Raw genomic sequence first — 16,475 nt, 5'->3', positions numbered from 1 at the left:
ATCCCCGGCTTGGGGAGGACTTCCGGTCTCCTGCGCGGGTCTTCCTGGGAGTTGGAGTCCAGGCCCGCGATTGGTCAGTAGGGCTCCCTGGGGAAGCCGCTGGAAGGCGGAAAGGGGGGGAGGAGCGGAGTCCCCTACCCCGCCCCCAAGTTACGGGCTGGAAGGACGGGGGGGGGGCGGTCACGTGATGTTTGGGTGCTGGGTCTCCCCCGAGCCTTCGCTTCCCCTCCCCCTCCAGCCCCGCCCCTTCTCCATTAACAGCACGGTGCGTGCTCCCGAGCCACCCAGCCGCAGGTGAGGCGCGCGCGCGCCCGGGGCCTCCCTCCCTTCCCCGCCCCCCGGGCCCCGGGCCCCGGGCCCCCTCGGCCGCGGCTCCCCGGCTCCCAGCGCGCCCCGGCCGCCCTCTTCCCACCCCGGCCCTCGCGCGCGCCCCCTATTGCCCCGGGCCCGGACTGGGAGACGTGCCAGCGAAGGGGAGGGTCCGGGGCCGGTGGGGCCCGTGGCCGCCTCCCGGGAGGGGGCCTGGGGGCCGGGCTCGCCCCCGGGGGAGGGGCTGGGCGGGCCGGGGGCCCGGGAAGGCGGCTGGGCCGGGGCCACGCGCGAGGCCGCCTCTCCGCAGGCCCCTCACTCTTGTGCATCGGATTGGAGCCCCCCGGGGCCTTGGGTGAGGGAGGGGCGCTGGGGAGGAACAAGCGGGGATTCAGACCATCACCCCCATCTTTAAATGGACAAACTGGGTTGCTCAGGTGACGTGTTCAAAGTTAACCAATGGCAGAGATGGGACTTGAACCCAGGTCTCCTGGTTCCTAAATTCAATACTGCGGCATGCTGCCTTTTGCGTTAGTGTTTTAGTTTTTTAGGTTTTTGCAAGGCAGATGGGGGGTTAAGCGGCTTGCCCCAGGCCACACGGCTAGGTAGTTATTAAATATCTGGGGTCGGATTTGAACTCAGGTACTCCAGACTCCAGGGCCGGTGCTCTCTATCCACTGTGTCACCTAGCCGCCCCAGCCTTTTGCATTAAAGGACAAGGTGATAAAAGCCTGGATTTGGGTGCTAGTTGTGGAAGTGAAATGGAAGAGATTAATTAGAAAAAGACCGGGCCATACAGAGCCTTACAATGTTGTAAGAAATATGACTAATTAACATTGAGTCAATACACGGTGATTAGGCACTATGTTTTGTTCCAGGAACTTTGCTAAAGACATAAAACAAAAGAAAGCCCGATTCCTCTCGAAGCTCCTTCTCGAATGGAGAAACAACAAATAAATAGATACAGTGTCTATTGGAGAAACAACAAATAAATAGATACAGTCTCTGTTGGCTGCTTGGTTGGTTCTTGTCCTTCATTACTGAAGACCACAATGACTTCACAAGTTACATTGTGTCTAAGTGTGTCACACTGTGACAATGTGAGCTTGGAATGCTCTATCAGATCAAGCGCAAATAGCCCGTGTGAACACCTGGGCCGGTTACTCTAAACTTAACATATCTCATGTTTCCTTGAGCTCCTTCGATTCTGCCTTGCTCTTGGAGCAAGAATAAAAGGGAATTAACAGAGAAGGCACTAGACTCTGAGAGGGTTTTGGGGAAGTCATCCTATAGAAGATAGGATTTTAGTTGGAACTACCAGGAAAGGCGGTAGGCAGAGAGCATTCCAGGTTTGGGAGAGAGCCCCAGAAAATGCCCAGAGTTGAGATGAGGGATGATGTGTCTAGTTAGTGAAACTGCAGGAAATTGTTCTGAAAATGCAAAAAAAAAAAAAAAGTGAAACAAAGATTGTAGAGTTCTTAGATGAAAGAGGTCACTTAGAGTTGAGATGGCCAAGGAAAACTTACTGGTAGGGGGTGAGGTAAGACTTAAGCTTGAAGATGGGTGAGATAGGATTAAAATGGGGGAAGAAATTGCTGGGGGTGGGAGTGAATATTCAAGTTACGTTCATTATCAAGTATGTTGGAGGGCTTTAATAGACTTTTTTTTGTTATGTGGAAATTTTGTATTTAATATTCCTTGAAATAATCTTGCAGTCATTCGATTTTTCAGTGGTTTGTTCTTTGGTTTGGGTGCCTTCTGGCAATTGTTGCAATTTTTACATGATGTGGCTGGATTGCTTCATATAGTTTCAGGTAAGCAGGTGGCCCAGTGAATTGAGTGGTGGTCCTGGAGTACGAAAATCCTGAGTACAAATTCTGCCACATGAATTTAATATCTCAGTAATATTGGGCAAGTTCATTTTCAGTCCTTCTGCCTCACTTTCCTCATTTGTAAAATGAGGGTAATAATAGCTCTATTTGACAGGGTTTTGCAAGGATCAAATGAAATGACCTAGGTAAAGTGATGTGCATACCTTGAAATATATATTTTTTGTAAATGGTATTATTTTGATTTTTGGAGAAAATCCCAAGAGCACTGAGCTTGGAGTCATTGGCTAAGTTCACATCCTGCTCTGCTGCTTATTACCTGGTTGTCCTTGCACTCAACTTCTCTGGGTTCCAGGTTATCTATTAAGTGAAAGGTTGAGCTATGAGGGTTTATGCCAGTTTTAAATTCATGAACCTTTCAGGGAGGTAGCATTGGAGCTGAGATTGGATAATCCTTTTTTACTAAAAAGAAGTCTCTACTGTGGGCCATTTTCTGTGGGGAAGACAGATGACTAAGGATCAGTTCCTGCCCTCGTGGAGTTTACAGTCTAGCAGCAAGGATAAATTACAAATACAAGAAACCATAATAAAATGCTGGGCCATAAGAAAGGAATATTCACAGGACTATGGGGGGTTCATAGGAAGGAAGGATCATTTTTCTATGACATCAGAGAGAACTTTCTGGAGTAGCTAAGCTGAGCTTTGGAAGGAGGGGGAAAGATTTCCTCTGGTCACTGGAGATGGGGGGCAGGGAAGGAGGGAGGAAGTAAGTGTTTTCTTCATTTTCTTTTTTCCTTTATCCAGTACTGAATCAATCTTTTGTTTCCCTGCATACCTGTTCCTTCCTTAGGGACTCAGCCTTTCTGTTGATTCAGTAAATGTTTATTAAGCACTAACTGTACAATACAAGCTTCCTCCAGGAAGCCTTCTCAGATTCCCTCCTTGAAAAGGACCATAAGGCTCTGCTGGTAGCTCTCTCATGTTCTAATGTGATATGTGTGCTCTGGATCATATCTTCTATCTAGATTGTGTTCGCCACCTTTAGCTACACTATGTTTTATTAAGATTTCCTCTCATAGGATCCAGCAAAGTTTATTTTCATAGGAGACACCCAATAAATGTATACTGAATGAACTTGGGTTCACTAATTTTGGGTCTGAAGGGACACTTATCTAATGCCTTATGTAATAGCTGAGGAACTGAGGCTCAGAGAAGTTATATGTTTTGCCCAAAGTCATACAGGAAGTAATTATAGCAGAGTTGGGTACTCAAGTCCTAGTATTTTTCCTCAAAATTTAGTGTTCTATTGTTCCATGAAGGAACAATGAAAGAAGACAGTTATCTGAGCCCTGGGCCCCATGATAAAAAAAGATAGTTCTTTTTTTTGTTTTTTTGTTTTAGCTTTTTTTGCAAGGCAATGGGGTTAAGTGGCTTGCCCAAGGCCACACAGCTAGGTAAGTGTCTGAGGCTGGATTTGAACTCAGGTACTCCTGACTCCAGGGCCGGTTCTCTATCCATTGTGCCACCTAGCTGCCCCCCAAGATAGTTCTTTCTTATAAGAAATTTACATTCCACATCAAGGGAAAAAACAGGTGCACACACAAAAAACATACTACTAGTTAGAATGTGATTGGGGTTAAAAGGGGAGAAACAAAGAATTCTGTCTAGGAAAGTTTGAGGGGAAAGTTAACCTTTAGCTGAGGAGCAGAAAAGGTCCATGGGAGGACATGGCAGGAGAGCTGGGTCTGGGCAGTCCCAAATTAAATTCCTACACATACGTTTTCTTTTGCTCCTCTCTCTGCAAACTTGGGCTCAGTCACAGAGCAGGCCCTGTAGAGGAGAAAGCTGGAGTTGGTGCTTGATTCTGACTTCCTTCCCTCCTGCAGTGTAGTTCCCAGTGAAGGTGCTACTGAGCAGGGGAAGGTTGAGAAGAAGAATTATGACGGCTTGTTTCTCCTAAATGATGTTTCAGAAATCATGATCTCCATCCATATTTGATTAGCCTACCAAGGCCTCTTCAGCCTTATCCCCTGGAGGTTTGGGCCTGAGCTGTAAGGGTTCCGTAGTCAGGAATGAGAGACCTTGAAAGGGCTTTCCTTATTACACGACCTTGATGGATCTGTAGATACCTAGAACATTTAGAATTAGAGGGGACCTCAAAAAAAAGTCTTAGAGACCTGAGTTACCAATCAAACTTTATGAAAGTTTTTTGGGGTATAGCCTCCTTTGTCTCAGCTGCTGCTGCCACCAGATCCATCATAGTCTACCCTAGACTCCAGGGCTTTTTATTTTCATCCTGGTCTGTGATTTCATTAGCATGGGGAGATCTCATTGAAGACTTGACCTCCACCAAGGCAACTGTTCTGCAGTTTATAATCTGAGAGAGATATCTGGGTGCCCTTGAGTGATTTGCCTAGAGTTACACAGATCTAGGCCTGGAGCTGAACCCAGATTTTTCTGGATTGCAATGCCAGCTCTCTCTTTACTGTGCTCTAAACTTTTGTTACTGGAACTGAATGGAATTAAGGGAAATGGTTTTTTTTTTTTATTTTAAGGCTTTTATTAGTTTTGGGGGAATAGGACCAAAACCCAAAAATGTCTTGGAAATAGCAGAACCTGATACTTCTCAATACCTCAGTGTGTTATTGAAATGTGAACTGCTATCTGTCCTAATTCATTGTAAGATCCCTCCTTGATCCATCAACTTGGATATTGCAATAATAACCTAACAGGTTTTCTAATCTCTGTTTCCTTCTTTCTCCAATTTTGTTGTTTTTTTTTTTCAGTTGGACCAACCCTTCATGGCCCCATTTTGCGGTTTTTCTTGGCAAAATACTAAGGTGGTTTTCCATTTCCTTCTCAAACTCATTTTACAAATAAGGAAACTGAGACAAGCAGAGTTGACTGACTTGCTCAGGGTCATACAGTTAGGAAGTATTTCAAGCTACATTTGAACTCAGGTCTTCCTGATTCCTGGTCTGGCATTTCATCCACTGGGCCTTCAAATATTGCCACACTGCCCTTTCTTCAGAGATCTTGTTATGCCATTCCCTAGCTCAAAATATTCAAAGGACTCCTGTAATCTTTGGGGCAAAGCAGTGGCTCTGGAAGTAGAAATCTGAGTTCAAGTCTTATCCCTGTCACCTCTGCCTACTTTCATTGAAAGACTTCATTTTCCTTTTTTGGAAAATAAGGGAGATGGATTAACTGGCCTTTGGAAGTCCTTTTCAATTCTAATGTAATCACTGTCAAAAATCAACTCCTAGTCTGGTGTTTAGGAGTTTTTATAATTTGGTTTCTACCCTCTGATTTCATCCTGTTCTCAGACCGTTCCTCTGCACTTAATCTATGCTGCAGCCAGAATGGATTTGGGCTCCTTATGGTCTGGCTTCTGCCTCTTGCTGCTTCCTGTACCTAAAATGCTCTCTGCTCCACTGCCTACCTGCTTAATTCCTACTTAAATTCCCAGCTCTGGCTTCCTCTGCCCCCCCACCTTTCTTTCTTTTTTTCTCACCCCTCACTTGTTCCTCTTTTCTTTTTTTCTCTTTCTTCTTCCTCCTCGAGTTCCCAGGTAATCAAGTCTCCTCCTTGAAGCAAACTTTCCCTACTTTTTTCCCACTTTTCAATGGGGTCTCAAAAAATGAGGAAATCCCAGTCTCCTGAAGTAACTCATCTTATGCAGCTAAAAACTACTGCTGCTAAGCAGTGATTGCACTACTGTCTCTACAAATAAAATGAGAGGATTGGTCTAGAATTATCTCTGATGTTTTATGAAGCTAATTTCCCAAGTTCTCTTCTCACTGTAACATCCATTTTCTAAGATCCTCTCCTCAGCTCTATATTCAGGAATCTAAGATATCTTACTGCTCAGATCCCCAGTACTCTGAGTTCTAAGGCTTCCTCTATGTTCTAGTGTTCTAGATTACGTAGGAATTTGGACTGGATGACAACCAAAGGCCCTTTTAACACTAACAATTTATGGTTTATGAATCCAGCTATAACACCAACAGCACTATTTTTAACCAACATGTATAGAGTGCTTTATAATTTAGTTTTTTCCCTCATAACAACTCCGGATGGTACTGCAGGTATTATCATTATTTTATGGCTAAGAAGCCTGTGACTCAGGTGAAGTGATTTGTTCAATGTCATGTAGTTAGAAAGAGGCAGAGACAAACTTGGGATTGTAAAGCACACATCCCCATGATCATTCATTTTTCCTTCCTACCCAGTATAGGAATTCCCCTACCATCTTTGTTAAATGGTTTATCCAACCTTTGCTGAAATAACTTCAATGAGAATGAATAAACTCTGACTGGACAACAGAACATTGTCCTGAGAGTTGGAACATCTAGTACAACTTACCCATTATTAAGAGGACCAAATGGAGCAGAGAAAAGAGCCCAGGTCTCTTTCTTGACTCCTGTTGCAGAATATTTATGGTTCTGATAATTGAATTTTGATATCTACCTGACTTCAAATATGTGGTGTCTACTATGTTTTCCAAGGGTCATGCTCGATGCTTGAGATTCAAAGACAGAATAAAACTGTTCTTGTCCTCAAGCAACTTTTATTCCATTGGAAGGTGTAGCACATAAACAACTATGTATAGTATGGTGGAACCTGAAGATGGAAGAAGCACCAACAAGTAGAATTCAGAAGTAGCTTCAGAGGAGGAAGCTGGGTGGCACAGTGGATAGAGTGCTGGATCTGGAGTCAGGAAGACCTGAGCTCAAATTTTGACCCAGATACTTGCTAGCTGCACAACCCTGGGTTAAGTTACTTCAACTCCCTATGCCTTGGTTTCCTCAATTGTAAAATAGAGATAATGACACCTACCTCCCAGGGTTGTTGTGAGGATCCAAAGTGAGATAACAGTTATGAAGCACTTTGCAAACCTTAAAATGCCATTTAAATGCTAGCTACTATTATTAGGAAGCAACAGAGTTGAAGTATTGAAGAAGGAGGTCAAAAGAATGAGGGGCTTTCCAAGAATGGGGAATGGCTTCTGGTCATTTATGAAAGTAGAAGATTGAATATTAAATAGTTCAATTTTGTTGTAACAGCGTTTGTGAAGAGAGGAATATGGAATAAGACAAGAAAAGGTTAATTTGCAGAGGACTTTAAATGTCACCTCTGGAGTTTGTATTTTTTCCTATAGGTTATAGAGAGGCACTGATTATTTTTGATCAGAGGAGTGGAATATTCAGACCTGTGCCTTAGGAAGGTTATTTGGCAGTTGTTTGGGGGATTGATTGGGTAAAAGAGACATGACAAGCAGGAATGTCGATGAGAAAGCTATTATCATCATTGTAGTGAGGGGTTGTAAGGACCTGAGCAAGACTTGATAACTCCATGAATCAAATGAATGGATAAATGAGAGATGTCATGGAGATGAAATGGATAAGACCTGGTAACTGATTGGATATTGAAGAAAAGAGTTAAGAATGATTCTGAGGCTTGAACTTGGATGAGTGAGACACTAGCAATACCATCCACAGAATTAGAAGATGTGTTGGGCTTCAGGGTGAAGATGAGTGCCATTTTGTATTTATTGAAGTTGAATTGCCTATTTAAGTGAAGATACCTAACAAGCAGTTGCCATGAAGAGGCAGAAAGGCAGAGAGAGAGTGGGGGAGGGGAGGGGAGGGGAGTGGAGAGGAGAGGAGAGAGATTGGGGCTAGACATATTGATTTGGAAGTCATATGTGAAGAGATGATTCTTGAACTTATGAGAACATATGAGGTATCTAAGAAAATCCTTATAGAGAAGAGAGAAAAGATCCCAGGACAGTGGTCTGGGTAACATTCCCATTAATGGGGCAGGAGATAGATGATGATCAAACAGAGGAAACCAAGGAACAGTCAGAACAATGTCAGGAAGTCAAAGAGGGAGAAAATGTCCAGAAGAAGAATATTATCCCAAGATATGAAAAGCTTGTCAGAGGTCAAAGAAGATGAGGATTGAGAAAAGGTACCCATAGTTAGGAGACAGGAGATGATTGGTAATGTTGGAGAGAGCAGTTTTAGTTGAGTATGGATGCTGTAAGCCAGATTGCAAGTAACTGAGAAGTGAGTGGGTAGTGAGGAAGTAGAGCTAGCAAGTAGTATAGATGCTTCTTTCTAGGAGTTTGGCAATGAAACGAAGAAGAGTTAGAGGATAATAGCTTGAGAGCACTGTGGGAGAAATTGAAGGTTTCTTAAGGGTGGAATACTCTTGAGCACGGGGCAGCTAGGTGAAGTAGTGGTTGAGCCCTTGACCTGGAATCAGGTCAAATCTGGCCTCAGACACTTTCTAGCTGTGTGACTCTGGACAAGTTAGTTAACTCTTTGCCTCATCTGTAAAATGAATGGAGAAAGAAATGGCAAACTATTATAGTATTTTTGCCAAGAAAACCCCAAATGGGGCCATAAAGAGTTGGGCATGACTGAAAATGACTGCACATGACTGAATGACAACAATATTTGCACAGTCAAGCAAGTGTTTATTGGCAGCCAGTAGAGTGAAGATTTTGCTCACAAACACATTGTTGTGTATACATTTCTACCAGCTCATACATACATACACACATAATATTTTATACAAATATGTATTTGGGAAAGGTCCCGGAGGAGATGGAAGGGAATAGGAGAGCTAAACCATGAAAAGGAATAGGTCAGTTTCTTCTGTAGAAGAAGAGGAACAGAAAGGTGAAGATGGATTGTGAGTACAGAGTAGAGGGCAAAGGAGTACATGGCCATCCTTTCCTTAGAAAATAAGGAATTCAGGGATCTGCTTGATAAAGAAGTGTGGGTGGGAGGAAGCTCTAGGAACCTTAGGAAAGAAGGCAATGGTTCAGAACAACTGTTGGAGAGGGTGAGATAGTCAAGGAAGAGAAGCAGTTCTCCTTTTCAGCAGTGAGGGCCAGTTGGGAGCAAGTCATCTGAATTTGCCAGGTCCCAGTTGAGAGCAAATGACTCAATTGCTACAGTGGGGGGGGGGGGGGGGATTTTTTCTCCTTGGGTTGAACAGAACTGAATTTAAGAAGTGGTCAGGACTTGGACAGCCCTCTAGTCCAACTTAATCCTATATAGAAGTTCCTTATACATTCTATAGGAAAAATAGTCATCTAGCTTTTTTTTTTTAAAAAGACCTCCAGTGAAAGAGAAACTACTCCCCTTTGAGCTAGGCTCACTTGTAGGTGAATTTCTACTTTGATAGAATACTTGTTTCTTACCTCAAGCCCAAATTTGTTTCTCTTCAGATTTTTCCCATTGTCCTGTTAGGCAAACCAGGGCAGTATGATGCCTCATCCATCCAGCATCTCCTGATTGTAGAAAATAGAGTTATTATGTGCCCCTTGAATCTTCTTTTCTCTATGCTTAGGCATCTGCCTTTCCCTTTCAGTTGATCCTCATATGGCATTACCTTGATATCTCTTACCCTACTCTGGACATAATGCCAAACCCTTTTCTTTCTATGGAAGTGTCTTCCCAGGCATTCCTGAGAGTACTTTTCCTTTGACTTTATTTAGAAATGTAAGAACAGTCATTGAGCCTCTCTGAGACTCCTGTTCTCTCATGTTCCAAATCCCCTCTTCCCTTCAGCTATTTGTAGAGAGTGGGTGATCATAATCCCCGGTAGTACTTTCAAGATCCTTGACCAGTTCCTTCAACTGGTTTTCATAGTGTTAGCATGTAGGACTTACTTTAATATGTACAAGGCTTATGCCATGAAGGTACCACCTACTCAGAAAACCCTTCTAATCTGTCTTGTCAGCTCTTGCTCTCTCTTTTTTCAAAGTATGTTGTATTTAACTTCACTTGCTGACCATTGTTTCCTCCTTCCCTTTTGTAGAATATAATCTCCTTCAGGGCAGGAATTCTTTTTCATTTGTTTTTATATGCCTAGCCTCTAACAATTAGTAGTAGGCATTTAATAAATGTTTCCTGAATTGAATTTAACTGAATTTCATCAGTGTGGTCCAAGGGTTCATTAATGCAAATCACACTCTTGAGTAGATGAACTTTGTGATTCATGATGGTAGTTGTGAGGAAAGTGTTATGAGACTTAAAAGGTTATACAAATATGAATTGTTGACTGAAAAACATCATCCTAGTGATGACCCTTCCCACGTTATCCTTGGGTGACAGGAGCAAGTTATATGACTTTGGCCTGGATGATACATACAAGCATTCCCATAGTGGTCTTGGGTGACAGACACACAGGCCATTGCAGGACCCATATTAGAACCCTTGGTCTGAGCTGCCTGAGCTCCCAGGAGGCCTGTTGGTATGGCATGGCCTAGAAGGACTCAGCATCTTCCTGTGTTACAACGAGGCATAGGAGAATGCTTGATGAAGTTGCACATAATGAGATGCAATTGTAGTATGTCGACTAAATATGAAATGTCACATGCCATATTTTTCTAGACTCCCAACTATCCTGATTGTTCTCCTGTGAACATATATTGGCTTTTTTAGAGCTTTTGTTTGAGGGTGAAACCTAGACTTTCCAGAGTAGTTCCACATTTTGCTCTATGGGAATATAATAGTGTATATATGGGAATAGAGTATATGTTCTACTAACTAGTCTTATTGAGAGACAACATGGAGTGGAAGGGATATTGCTTTTGGAGTTTTGGATCCTAGTTGAGATGTGATTCATGTGATGTGGTCAAGCTGCTGCTGCTGCTGCTGCTGCTGTTTGTCTTTTGTTCTAGATGACCATGATATCAGGGGGTGATACCATGACAAGCAAATGAATTGGATTTAAATGAAGGGATGCTTTGCAAAGTCAACAGCCTCATTTTCTCCTTCAGAGCCATCTGGGTCCAGTGGCCAGCTATGGATAAGAAGAACTGGAGATGGTCCTGAATGTGAGGCTATCAGGGTTAAGTGACTTGCTAAAGGTTACACAGCTAATAAGCATCAAATGTCTGAGGCTGGATTTGGACCCAGGTCCTTCTGACTGGAGGGCTGGTGCTCTATCTGCTATTGCCTAGTTGCCCTAGCAATCATGGTCAAGCTACCTTATCCCTGAGTCTCAGTTTCCTCATCTGTAAAATGGGGATAAGACTATTACTATTACTAATATTTTACTCTCCTTCCCATGATATATAAATTTGAGTTATCAAGGCTCTGGGGAATATATTGGAGATTAAGATTAAGCCTCTGACCTCAAGAAATTCACCTTCTAGTCAGGGAGGAATAACTCACATGGAAAAATTAACTGTGAAGTAATATACTTTTGTGTAGCTAAGATCATTGAAGGTCATCAATGAGCAGTGTTCCAAGGGCTCATCTTAGAGCTCAAGTCCAACCTTTTCACTTTCATAGGTGGGAATTTTGTCCCTGAGAAGGGAAGTGACCCAGTCAAAGTCATACAAAGGTCTCATTGGCAAAACCAGGACTGGTATCTGAAGACCTGAGGTGGTAGTTCTATAACAACATTTAAACCTGGTAGAAACTTAACCAAAGACAGAAATTCTATTGGAGGAGTGAAGAGGAGAGAGTATATTGGTGATATGAACAAAGCAAGGAGACTGTAAAAAGATTTATTTTTTTTTTTCAAAAGCTTTTCCTTACTCTAAACTCCTTTTCTTAGAGCTATCATGTTGGTACATTTCTCAGAGAACAGGGAAAGACTGATTTAAAAGGAAAAAAAGAGGTGATTGGAAAATAAATAATTTTCCCCACACTTCATCTAACACATACCGAAAGGGAAGATGGGAATTCAATTTCCAGGAATGAGATGTCTGACTTCACTGTGTCCCTGGGTTGTGGTAGACCCTAGTGCTGAAACCTGTTTGACTAGGTACTTAGGATGAGATGAAGCACTGTGTGATATCAGCTTCTTGTTTATTTTCTCCTCCATGAAGTCTTTCCTGACTATTCCTGTACTTGGTCTTCTTCTCATGACCTATAGCACTTTCTTGTGAATACCAGCTATAACTAGTGACCAGGGCCAAGGTTTGAACTGGGAATGCCGGAAAATGTTGAACAATGTTTTGTTTTAATGTTTGAAGTTTAATTTGTATTATTAATATTTTCTCTTTCACTTTCTTAAGTCTAATCAATCAGTAAAATGATATATCAAGCACTGTTTACTGATTTCCTAGATGTAGATCCTTAACCTTAAAAATTTGTCAATCAGTTCTAGTGACCTCTAGCCACCTCTCGGTGGGGAAACGAGAAAGTGAGCTGAACCCTGCCCTGCTTAGGGCAGGGAGACAATAATCACAGGAGGCAGGGAGAAGACAAGGGTATGATTCAGGATGGATGATTGTGGATTGATGCCAAGGCCTGGACCAGAAAGTCCAGAAAGTGACAGTGAATTTTGGATTAATATTATGTTGGCAGGTCAGTGCAATTTCTGTATCTGAATGTTGGAAACACCTTGGCTTCAGAATCAATGAGTAAAGGGCAGGACCTGTGGGTATAGTTCCAGAAGTTAGGGGTCCAATTCCAGACGTAAGGGGTCAGGGTCAGAACCTGGGAAGAGAGTGCATGCAGAAGATGACAGTAGAGGGTGAAAAAGATTGATGTTTATAGGGTAATAATGTTTGTCTTTCATTCTTGAAGAAGATCTTGACATCAGGGAGGTGATGCCACAACAAACACATAAATGGAATTTGGAGGGGATTGCTTTTGCTAAGTCACCAGCCTCACCTTCTCTTTCAGAGCCATTTGGGTCCAGTGGCCAGATATATATCAGGACAACTGGAGATGGTCCTGGATGTGAGGCAATCAGGATCAAGTGACTTGCCCAAGGTCACCCAAGCTTGTAAGTGTCAAGTGTCTAGGCTTTGGATGATAAGTAGCCAGTGAAGGGAAGGTCCTCAGGCTTATACATATAATCACCTACAAATTCTCTAGCATTAAACATCTTCCTTCCCCCCATTCCTAAATCATCAGTTACTCACTTAAGCATCTGTTACATGCTTGGGTATTGTGGATAGATAGAAAAATAAAATAGCTCCTGTCCTCCAGGTACTTTTGATAGATCCTGTGGGGAAAATAATGTATATACATTGAAGAACACCCAAATTTAATACTCAGTAAATACTAGGTAATATAGGGAGGGGATGCTCTAGCAACCGGGATGGATCTGGGGGAAGCGGGGAAGTCTCCTGTGGTAGTTGACACATGAGCTATGGTGAGAAGGGAGTCCATTCATTGTATAGGTGAGAGAGGAGGAAATTGTAAAGGAAAAGGAACAGGAGATAGTATGACACATATTGTGTAAATGGAATTGATATATAAGAAGGCTAGAAATCTAGACTGGAGACAGATTGTGTGGAGTTTTAAATTCCAAAGGAATCCATGTTTGATCCTAGGGGCAGTAGGGAGACACTTGAGTTTCTAGAGATTGACTTGTTCAGACCTGTGCTTCAGGAATATTTCTTTGGTTACTTTGGATGACTTATTAGAGAAGGGAGAGACCAGAATAACTAGAAGGCTGTTGCAATAGTGCTGCCAAGAAGTGATAAGTAGGGTGGTTACCTTTTGAGTGGAGAGACTGTGGAGTTTCATTTGACAAGAATTGTTCTTTAGGGATATTTAAGGACCCTCACAGCCCCTAAAGATGGGAGCCCCACCCCCTTTAGGGTTGAAACCTTGTATATCCTGTTTCCATATACTTTGTCCCTGCCACCTCCCTCTTTGTGGACAAGGACTGTTGTCACTTTTTTTTTTTTTTTTTGTATCTTGGACCCTTAGCACAGTAACAAACACATAGTAAATGCACAACAAATACTTATTGTTTGGTTTAGGATAAAATAGCAGCTTCCTGTTTAGTTTTTTATAGTTTGGCTCCAATCTAACTTTCCAGTCATCTAGATGACCCCAGTGGATAGAACAGCAGTCCTGAAGTCAGGAAAATCTGAGTTCAAATCTAGCCTCAGATACTTGACACTTCCTAGTTGTGTGATCTTGGACAAGTCACTTAATCCTGATTGCCTTGAATCCAGGACTATCTCTAGTTTTCCTGATGCATATATGGCCGTTGGACCAGATGAAAAATGAAATGTGAGTTTTTTTCAAATGATAAGTGAGATTGTGACTTAGCACAACATCCTGTCACTCAGATCCAATTCACATGCCTGTCTTGGCATCATCCCCCCCCCCCCTCCAGTGTCATGGTCTTCTTTGAGAATGAAGCACAAATAAGAGTAATACCTTTCCCGGCTGATTGTACTCTATTCCTCCTCAAGGATTGTGGGCTCCAAACAGACCAGCCTACTTGCCCTGCAGCATGCAGGACACACCATTGCTGTCCTCTGTGACTTGGCAAACAGGCTGACCCTCCCCATCCCACCTTTCCTTCCTTACTTTGATTCCTAGAACCCCTGGTTCCCTTCAGAGACTTAGTCATTTCCTTCAAGAAGCCTTTTTGATTGCCCCTTTAGTTAGTTCTTTCCTTCCCCCCAAAGCAACAACAACAGCAACAACAAACTTTTTCATTTATTTTTTATACACCTTGTATTTATTTGTCTATAAATGAGCTGCTTTAGGGTAGGGATTTTCTCACTTTTGCCTGTCCTTTCACTGTGCTTGGCCCAGAACAGGTGTTTATTAAATTGCTTGACTGATTTAATTAATGTCCTTGTGTCTAAATCATTGGTGGGTTGGGATCTCTGTGGGTGGAGTAGGTTCTGACACTGGGAGTTTCCCTGTGTCTGTGGTATAGGCAGGTAAAGTCCTCCATGGATACATCATTTGTAGTGTGGGGATGACCCTGAATTCTCCAAGGTTATGCAAACAAAATGAAGGCCATAAAGATTTTGAGTACAGTCTGGAAGCCAACTCTATGTCTTTTTTGTGAACCAACTTTCTAAAAGGATTTCTCAAAATGTGTATACAATAAGCATCAGATCTAGAATATAGTAGGCTTAAAAGTTGGAGAAGTGGGTTAGGGTCAATCTTGAAAGCTGAGTTTAGCAATTTGACCTTGGGGAGACACCAAAGATATTTAAAAAGTTGAAGGATGTAATTAGAACTGGGTGTAGCATGTTGACTCACCCTATCACCCTGCTTAGGAGAAAAGTGATAAGCCATTTTTATTAGAAATTCCAGAAAATGCCCTTTCCCCTTCTTCCAAAACTGCAGGAACAACAAAACCTTTCTTTTTCATTTTCATTTTTTGTTTTGTAAATCTTCTATTTATTTATCTATGAACAAGCTGTTTAAGGGCAGGGATCCTCTCACTTTTGTCTCTCCATTCTTAGTGCTTGGCAGAGTGCATTCCCCACTCCCTACATCACATATATTCCTTTCTATCTTGAAATAGGCACCGTACCAACTTGGGGAGAATGACTTTGATCTGCATTTTGTTTTTTCATTAATCTAATCAGTGGAACTCCTTGGCTGTCCTTCTCTTGATTCATTTGCCTCTATTTTGAGAGTTGTGCTATAAATATCCAGGCGCACACTCTCTACTTTTTTTTAAATTTCCCTTGTATTCTTTGTTGAGCTCCTCATGGACCCAATGGCAACTTTCTGCGTTCTAAGAATCCCCTAATATGGGGAGTTGGATGCTAAGGTAAGATAAGTAGAGCCCAAAAAATGGGGATCCTGGGGTCTTAGTATCATAGCTTTGGTGTTTTCTTCCTTTTATAGCTAAGGAAACTGAGGCCCAGAGAGTTCTATGGCTTGACCAAGCTCTTACAAGTAATAAATGGCAGAATTGGACATTTTCCCCTTCTACTTGCTCTGTGTCCTGGGAGCAAATAATTTGACCCTTTTCCCCCATAAAGTGTTTCAATCAAATGACCTTGAAGTTCCCTCTGCCTTTGAGTCTAAACCTGTGATTCTTTCTGAGGTCCCTTCTATTGGGAACATCTGTGCTCTCTGATCAAGTATTCAATCTTCTATGGTCCCCTTTCTAGCACCCGGGGCTTTGGTGCCCAAACAAGACTAAAAAAAGGGAGTAGTGAATGCATAAAAGGAGAGTCAATGAGTGTAGGTTTCCTGTAGAAGAGGCTGGATGATTTAGTTGATAGCGAAGGGAGGGCTTCAATTTCAGAAGCCTGGGGTTTGAGTCCCTCCTCTGACTGATCCTGAATGGTGACCTTGGGATTATTGCCCAGCTTCCTAGTGCTCAGGAAATGCAAAGAGACTCTTCAACTGCAGAGCAGGTGGCACTCTGTATTGTGGGACTTTTTTCATTATCAGTTTCCCTAGATCAATGAAATTAGAAAACAACAACTACTACTACTACTACTACTACTACTACTAGTACAGTCATAGGATGACTGGGATTTAGGCAATAATTTAAAGTTTGCAAAGCATATTATCATCCCATTTTTTAAATGAGTGAATAGGCTGAGAGCCTTAACAATTAATCTCCAGACTCACA

At 42.4% G+C, this 16,475-nt stretch overlaps 1 protein-coding gene across 5 annotated transcripts in view; it reads left to right on the top strand.

Annotated features, from left to right (window-relative positions):
* Positions 1-209: 209 nt before the first annotated feature.
* Positions 210-16,475, top strand: part of TSNARE1 (t-SNARE domain containing 1) — a 278,385-nt gene continuing 262,119 nt past the window's right edge. For 2 of the 5 annotated variants that reach the window (XM_074202840.1, XM_074202835.1), the window contains exon 1: positions 210-294. The gene's annotated coding sequence lies outside the window, so the exon portion shown is untranslated. Of the gene's footprint in view, positions 295-9,152; positions 15,660-16,475 lie in introns of those variants that run through there. The other 3 variants (XM_074202839.1, XM_074202836.1, XM_074202838.1) reach the window with 2 other exon arrangements.

This window comes from Macrotis lagotis, chromosome X, assembly GCF_037893015.1.
Source record: "Macrotis lagotis isolate mMagLag1 chromosome X, bilby.v1.9.chrom.fasta, whole genome shotgun sequence".
Classification (NCBI taxonomy): Eukaryota; Metazoa; Chordata; class Mammalia; order Peramelemorphia; family Peramelidae; genus Macrotis; species Macrotis lagotis.
Note: the sequence above shows the minus strand (reverse complement) of the source record. Positions and strands in the feature narration are given on the sequence as shown.